This window comes from Phoenix dactylifera, chromosome 6 (assembly GCF_051530095.1).
Source record: "Phoenix dactylifera cultivar Ajwa chromosome 6, Ajwa_hap1_PhDact_Kaust_v1.1, whole genome shotgun sequence".
Taxonomy (NCBI): Eukaryota; Viridiplantae; Streptophyta; class Magnoliopsida; order Arecales; family Arecaceae; genus Phoenix; species Phoenix dactylifera.
This window is the reverse complement of record NC_143195.1, coordinates 19,305,001-19,312,961: the sequence shown is the minus strand read 5'-3', so window position 1 is coordinate 19,312,961 and position 7,961 is coordinate 19,305,001. Positions and strand designations below refer to the sequence as shown.

The 7,961-nt window shown below is 40.4% G+C and overlaps 1 long non-coding RNA gene across 1 annotated transcript in view; it reads right to left on the bottom strand.

The window, feature by feature from the left end:
* Positions 1 to 1,011: 1,011 nt before the first annotated feature.
* LOC149753336 (uncharacterized) overlaps positions 1,012 to 7,961 on the bottom strand; it is a 59,899-nt gene continuing 52,949 nt past the window's right edge. The window contains exon 3 of the long non-coding RNA XR_016395664.1: positions 1,012 to 1,038. This is a non-coding gene — a long non-coding RNA (uncharacterized LOC149753336). The remainder of the gene's footprint in view (positions 1,039 to 7,961) is intronic.

Genomic DNA, 7,961 nt, shown 5'->3' with positions numbered 1-7,961 from the left:
CGCACCATGGGCTTGATAAGGCTGATCTGGTCCACTTCTTTTATAAAGAACTACCTCCGGCACATAGAAACATGATCGAGTCCATGCACAAGGGTAGGTTCATGAACCAAACCCCGGATCAAGTCTATGAATTTCTTGTTGACTTAGCCGAGAACGCCCAAAATTGGAGTAGCTATGGTGAAGAAGTAAATAGAGATGAGTTCGGATCTAGAGAACTAAGTACCTACGGAATAAAAACAGATCCAGAACTAAAAAATGTCATGTCCAATCTGGTGAATGGGATGAACAAGTTAAGTAAAAAGTTTGATGCTTTCACTGTTTTCACTAATTCAAGTTCATACAAAGAGTCAAATCCCATCATAAAAGTGGAACACGAGCCACAGGGCTTATGTATCTTGTATAACAGTTCTGAGCATCTAGTGGAGTGCTGCCCTAATCTGCCCACCATAAAGGCCGAGCAAGCAAATGCTCTAAATTCATATAGTGCCTTTAAGAAGCCCACTCCCAAATCATTCAGCCCAGTTTACCACCCTGATAATAGGTTCTATCCAAATTTCTCATATAAGCAGAACGAACCTATTCAGCATCAAGGTGGTTCCCCAGGTTTTCAGAACAACTTCCCCAGGATAGGTCCATCACAAATAAACCAACCTTTAGTTCCATCTGTACCTCCTTATAATGCCCCTATCCCACAGCAACCTTCACCATTAGAAACTGTCACGCTCCCGGCCCGAGATCGCGAGCCGGGGGTCCGCACCAACCGCCGCACACTCGTAAGAAACTCCCCCCACGAGCATGCAAGGCATCTTAACCAAACATGTCAATTATATATATATATATATAAAATAATTCAACTGAAATAAATGCAATCTTACTCCATTGACTGACCCAAATTATATAGTCTCACAGTTCTAAATACGCAGCGGAACAATAAAGATAAAACATTAATTTAAATAAAGCCTAATCTAGGATAACTTGTGCTTCAGTTCTTCTAGTCGCTCTTCCATTTTAAATTCTCGATAGGTTAGTTCTCAGAATCTGTAAAACAACAAGAAATTGTATAATGAGCTAGACATCCCAGTAAGTAATAAATACCTTAACTATCATATAATAACATAAAATATAAATACAAATTATGATGAATCAACATAATAACATAATCAATTCCTTTTCAAGCACAAATTCATTAAAATTCGTATTTTTCAAATATCTATATACATAATCATAAATCTGATTCGAAACAAATCATATTCATCTCATCAGCCTTTAGCTACGACCACACTTATACCCTGTTGCTAGGCCAGAAACAGAACCGTACTTATACCCTGCATAGTGGTTCAGAATACCGCACTTATATCCTGCGGAGTGGGCCAGAATACCATACTTATACCCTGTGGTGGGGCCAGAATTGGCAATGCATAACCCCCTATTGGCAGGGTCCAGAACATAGCCAGGCTGAGAGTTCTAAATCTGATGCACATCAAAATTCTTTTGTAAGATAATAGATATATCATAATCCGTTCTAAATATGCATACGATGCAAAAACAGTAATATAACAATAGTCCAAAAAATATTATTCCAATTCATATATCTATTTTTCATTCAAAGTATCATCTCGTAAAATTCATAAATCACATATAAATTCATTAACAATTTATTCGATGCAAAAATAATATTATATAAATGAAGAGTCTAGAGAAGGCAGTTCATTACTTACCTTGAACGCGATCCACAATAAATCCAATTAATCTCACAAATTTCTCGCAGAACCTAATATCCAAAAATCATATTTTCTTTTAAAATTAATCATAATATATATAAAACTTAAATTTTAACATTCTTCCAGGGCCGACCCTGCAGAAGTGTCTAGCACCCTGGGTTCGGATTCGGATTCGGATTCATACCCGTAAACCACCCTCCTCCTTTTATTTTATTATTATTTTTATTATTATTATTTTCTTTCTTTCTTTCTTTTCTTTTCTTTCTTTTCTTTTTTTTTTCTTCTCTTTTCTTTTCTTTCCTTTCTTTTTCTTTTTCCTTCTCCTCCCGAAGCTTCCTCTCCTTCCTTTTTTTTCTTCTTCTTCTTTTTCTCTTCCCCTCTTCTCCCGCGACCATGGAGGGGAAGATGCGACCCCATGCCGCGGCTCGGAAGGGGTGGCGGCCAGAGGCCGGCAGTGCCGGCGGCGCCTGCGGCCGGTCGGCGGTGCCTGCGACTTGCGGTGGTCGGCCTTCTCTCCGACCCATGGAGAAGAGAGGGCTCGGAAGGGCGGCGACTGACCCTCTCTTCTTCCCATAGAGGAGAGAGAGAGCTCAAGAGAGGAAGAGCTCGCGGCGGGGACCCACAGCGTTGGCGGTGCTCGCGGCCGCACACGGGTAAGTCCCCTCTTCCCTCTCTTCTTCTTTCTTTCTTTCTTTTTTTTTTCAAATGGTTTAATAGAGAGATGAAGTTAGGAACCTTACCTCAGCCCCGGCGAAGATCTGGTGGCTTTCTTCTTCTCTGGCGGCAAACGGAGGAGAAAAGGGTCATCCATGCTGTGGCTGCTCGGCTCTCTCTCTCTCTCTCTCCCTCTCTCTCGGCCGGCAGCCCAAGGAAGAAGGATCCCCCCTTCTCCCTCTTCTTGGTGTGGCGGCTCTCCTCGGTGGCCTCAAGGAGAAGGAGAGGAAGCCCTAAAAATAGGGCTTCCTTCTTCTTCGGGATGGAAGGAATTCCATCCCGTTGCCTCGCGTGCGTTGCACGGGAGGCCAAGGTTTGGGACTGGGCCGGTCAAATGGATCGGGCCCAGTTCCAGGGTCTCATATTCTCCCCACCTAAAAAAAATTTCGTCCACGAAATTTTCGTACATGCAATTCAAGAGTAGAAAATACTTCTTTCAAATCAAGTCATAACATTTTTTAAATCAAAGTCATCTTGTCTGACCAATGTCAAATAATTCCATTCACCACACTTCCTCTGCACACACTGATTTAAACCTCAACATACCCATGTCAAGTCTAGATTTTTTTTTCCTAGAATTACTTGCTTATTGGTACATTCATTATTATGTCTTAATCCGTGTGAACACTTTCAAAATTTAAAAGTTCATATTCTTCTTTTGACAACTAATCAAAAATGTTATGTAACTATTTAATCTTTTCTAGCAGTATAATGAGTTATCTAACAAAGAGCAGTGGGTATGGTTAGACAATAAATAGAAATAAATATTGGAACTAGATTAATACCTGTTGTCAACACATCAGAAGCCTGTGCATCTTGCTGTGTAAGTGCAAATACTCTTCCTTGAGTCTTTGGCCCCTGGCTTCCTTCCATTGCCTGAGTAGATCTATTCTCATTTCTTTGTGGGCAGTCTGCAATTTTATGATCTATCTTACCATATCTAAAATAGGCACCGGTGTTCCAATGGCAATCCTGGTCAGCATGAGCCTTACCACATCTGAAACATTTATTGATATTCATCTGCTTAAGGTTGTCACTCGTGGATTTCTTGTTTGAACTTTTGGCGTTTTTATTGCTCTGCCCCTGAAATTCATTCGATCTGTTCCTCTTCTTTTGATTTCTTTCCCTTTCCAACCGTTCATCATTAACTTCTCTTTCAATTATTAAAGCCTTATTTACCACAACTGCATAGGTAGTCAATTCATAAGGTACCACTTATTTTCTAATTTCAGTCTTTAGTCCCATCTCAAATTTATGCGCTCGATCTAGCTCATCCTCGACTAACTTTGGAACAAATTTGTTTAGCTCGATAAATTTAGCCTCGTATTCTGCAACAGTCATATTTCTTTGCTTTAGATGAATAAACTCATGCTCTTTTTGCATCCTTACACTCCAAAGAAAATACTTATCATAAAATGCTCCTCGAAATTTTTCCCAAGTGAGTGGCTCCCTATCCTGCTCATATTTATGTTCCAACATCAGCTACCAGTTGAATGCCTCACCTTGCATCATGTATGATGCAAACAAAATCTTTTCATCATCCTGGCATCTCAAGACAGCAAATGCTTTTTCCATCTCTGTAAGCTAATTGTCTGCTTCCAATGATTCTGTAGTCCCTTTGAAAGCTAGAGGAGCCAGCCTCTTAAATTCAGCTATACTGCTACGCTGTTCACACTGTTCCCCTCGCCCTTGCTGTGGTTGTGTCTGGGGCAACTGCGCTTGTTGTTGGAGCAACTGCTGTTGCACCTGCTGTTGCATCTGCATAAGGCCCACTATGGTCTGCATAACCTGGCCTAGGCCCGGTTCTTATTGTCCTGTCTGAGTATCACTAGCAGGATTGACGACTCTCTCCTGCTGAGGGGTGTTACTAACTTGTTGGGGCGTGCTGTCATTTTGCGGGTTGGGTGCCTTATTAGTAGCTCTGCGAGTAGACTTTCTCGTCCGACGTGGAGGCATCCTGATCTATGTCTATCAGATAGCAACATGCCAATAATAAGCTTACCAGTTCGTTACAAGTACATAGAATGGTTGCTACAATTATCATAAACTAACGTCCCAATGTCCCTAGTGTCTACCCACCTACACTCATGTCATGTCAGATTTTCTTATCTCATAATTTATCCAATTATGCTCTGATACCATAAAAGTTGTCACGCCCCCAGCCCGAGATCGCGAGCCGGGGGTCCGCGCCAATCGCCGCACACCCGCAGGAAACTCTCCCCACGAGCATACAAGGCATCTTAACCAAACATCTCAATTATTTCTATATATCTAAAATAATTCAACTGAAATAAATGCAATCTTACTCCATTGACTGATCCAAATTATATAGTCTCACAGTTCTAAATACGCAGCGGAACAATAAGGATAAAACATCAATTTAAATAAAACCTAATCTAAGATAACTTGTGCTTCAGTTCTTCTAGTCGCTCTTCTATTTTAAATCCCCGATAGGTTAGTTCTCAGAATCTGTAAAACAACAAGAAATTGTATAATAACCTAGACGGCCCAGTAAGTAATAAACACCTTAACTAGTCAATTCATATAATAACATAAAAATATAAATACAAATTACGATGAATCAACATAATAACATAATCAATTCCTTTTCAAGCACAAATTCATTAAAATTCGAATTTTTCAAATATTTATATACATAATCATAAATCTGATTCAAAATAAATCATATTCATCTCATTGGCCTTTAGCTACGATCACACTTATACCCTGCGGAGTGGTCTAGAATACCGCACTTATACCCTACGGAGTGGGCCAGAATACCACACTTATACCCTGTGGTGGGGCCAGAATTGCCAATGCATAACCCTCTATTGGCAGGGTCCAGAACATAGCCAGGCTGAGAGTTCTAAATCTGATGTACATCAAAATTCTTTTGTAACATAATAGATATATCATAATCCGATCTAAATATGCATATACGATGCAAAAACAGTAATATAACAATAGTCCAAAAAATATTATTCCAATTCACATATCCATTTTTCATTCAAAGCAACATCTCGTAAAATTCATGAATCACATATAAATTCATTAACAATTTATTCGATACAAAAATAATATTATATAAATGAAGAGTCTAGAGAAGGCAGTTCATTACTTACCTTGAACGCGATCCACAACAAATCCAATTAATCTCACAAATTTCTCACAGAACCTAATATCCAAAAATCATATTTTCTTTTAAAATTAATCATAATATATAATATAACTTAAATTTTAATATTCTTCCAGGGCCGACCCTGCAGAAGTGTCTAGCACCCCGAGTTCGGGTTCGGATTCGGGCTCATACCCGTAAACCACCCTCCTCCTTTTATTTTATTATTATTTTTATTATTATTATTTTCTTTCTTTCTTTCTTTTCTTTTTCTTTCTTTTCTTTTTTTTTCTTCTCTTTTCTTTTCTTTCCTTTCCTTTTCTTTTTCCTTCTCCTCCCGAAGCTTCCTCTCCTTTCTTTTTTTTCTTCTTCTTCTTTTTCTCTTCCCCTCTTCTCTCGCGACCATGGAGGGGAAGATGTGACCCCATGCCGAGGCTCGAAAGGGGTGGCGGCCAGAGGCCGGCGGCGCCGGCGGCCGGTCGGCGGTGCCCGCGACTTGCGGTGGTCGGCCTTCTCTCCATCCCGTGGAGAAGAGAGGGCTCGGAAGGGCAGCGACTGACCCTCTCTTCTTCCCATGGAGGAGAGAGAGAGCTCAAGAGAGGAAGAGCTCGCGGCGGGGACCCGCAGCGTTGGCGGCGCTCGCGGCCGCACACGGGTAAGTCCCCTCTTCCCTCTCTTCTTCTTTCTTTCTTTCTTTCTTTCTTTCTTTTTTTCAAATGGTTTAACAGAGAGATGAAGTTAGGAACCTTACCTCAGCCCAGGCGAAGATTCGACGTTTTTCTTCTTCTCTGGCGGCAAACGGAGGAGGAAAGGGTCGTCCGTGCTGTGGCTGCTCGGCTCTCTCTCTCTCTCTCTCCCCCTCTCTCTCGGCCGGCAGCCCAAGGAAGAAGGATCCCCCCTTCTCCCTCTTCTTGGTGTGGCGGCTCTCCTCGGTGGCCTCAAGGAGAAGGAGAGGAAGCCCTAAAAATAGGGCTTCCTTCTTCTTCGGGATGGAAGGAATTCCATCCCGTTGCCTCATGTGTGTTGCACGTGAGGTCAAGGTTTGGGACTGGGCCAGTCAAATGGACCGGACCCAGTTCCAGGGTCTCACAGAAACCATGATGGCTAATATGATGAAACAACAATAAGATTTTATCAAGCAACAACAACAGACCAATACAGCCCAAGCCCAGAGTAACCAATTCCATGCGCAAGCAATTGCAAAACTTGAGGTTAGTCTAAGCCAAATAGCAAACTCTCTAGGGGATAGGAAGAAAGGTGAACTACCTAGTCAATCAGTGCCTAACCCTAGTAGACAACAGAATCAAGGTCGAAGAGGTCAGTATCAAATCGATTCTAATGAAAATCCGACCTATGAAGTCCAGACAATTACCACTTTAAGGTCTGGCAAGCAAGTGGACAATAAAGTCCAACTTCCTGAACATAAAAAAGAAAATAAAAATGAATCCGATAAAAACCCTATTCAGAAGAGAGGTCAAGAACAGGATAAATCAGAAAAAAAGGAAGAACCCATAGAAACATACAAACCTAAGGTTCCCTTTTCCAGTAGACTTCAGGACTCCAAGAAACAATCTAACTTTGATGAAATAATGGAAGTCTTTAAAACTGTTCAAATAAATATACTTTTCCTCGATGCCATACGACAAATTCCCTCCTATACAAAATTCTTGAAAGACCTCATGGACTGTCGCAAGCAACCAAAAATAAAACCTATACCCCTAAAAATATATATGTAGTAGTGCGAGTAAGGATCGTTCCTACGAAGAGTATCTAGCCTAATTTTATGCTACTTGAACAAGGATGGGGGAGGTTTGAGTATAACGAAAACAATAAAACAACTAAAGAAGAATTCAGATTAAAGTATTGAAATCAATCAAAAGAACAAATCTTGGTCTAAGTCAACATCCACCATCGGAATTTTACAACTGATCATTGATGCAATGATATCAATTTGCACTTTGAATGTCCACCGATAGAAATATTTTTCTATCTCTTCTTAGTCGTAGTTAATTAAAAACAAGCGATCTAATTAACTCTAACTACTAAACAACCCAAGACAAGCGCTAAAGGTTTAATCTAGTAGCAGCCTTAAGAATTAGAGAGATCGATGAAGCTAAACAACACAAACACAAGCGGTTGCATTTGATTTAGCCGAGTATTCTTCCTAAGATCTGAAAATTTCTGACGCAGCAAATTATTAGATCTTAGTTGCTTCACAGATTAGAGGGATCAAACAATTACGGATTTGATATCTAACCTAGCAGTAGATTGCAATGAATAATAAACTAGTAGGCCTCCTAGTAATTAAACGAAAACAATCATGAAAATATGCACATAAGGACATTCGACATCAAAGCAAGAATTGAACAATGAAAACAAATTCAGATCTCACAGTTTTATTGATTCCGAGG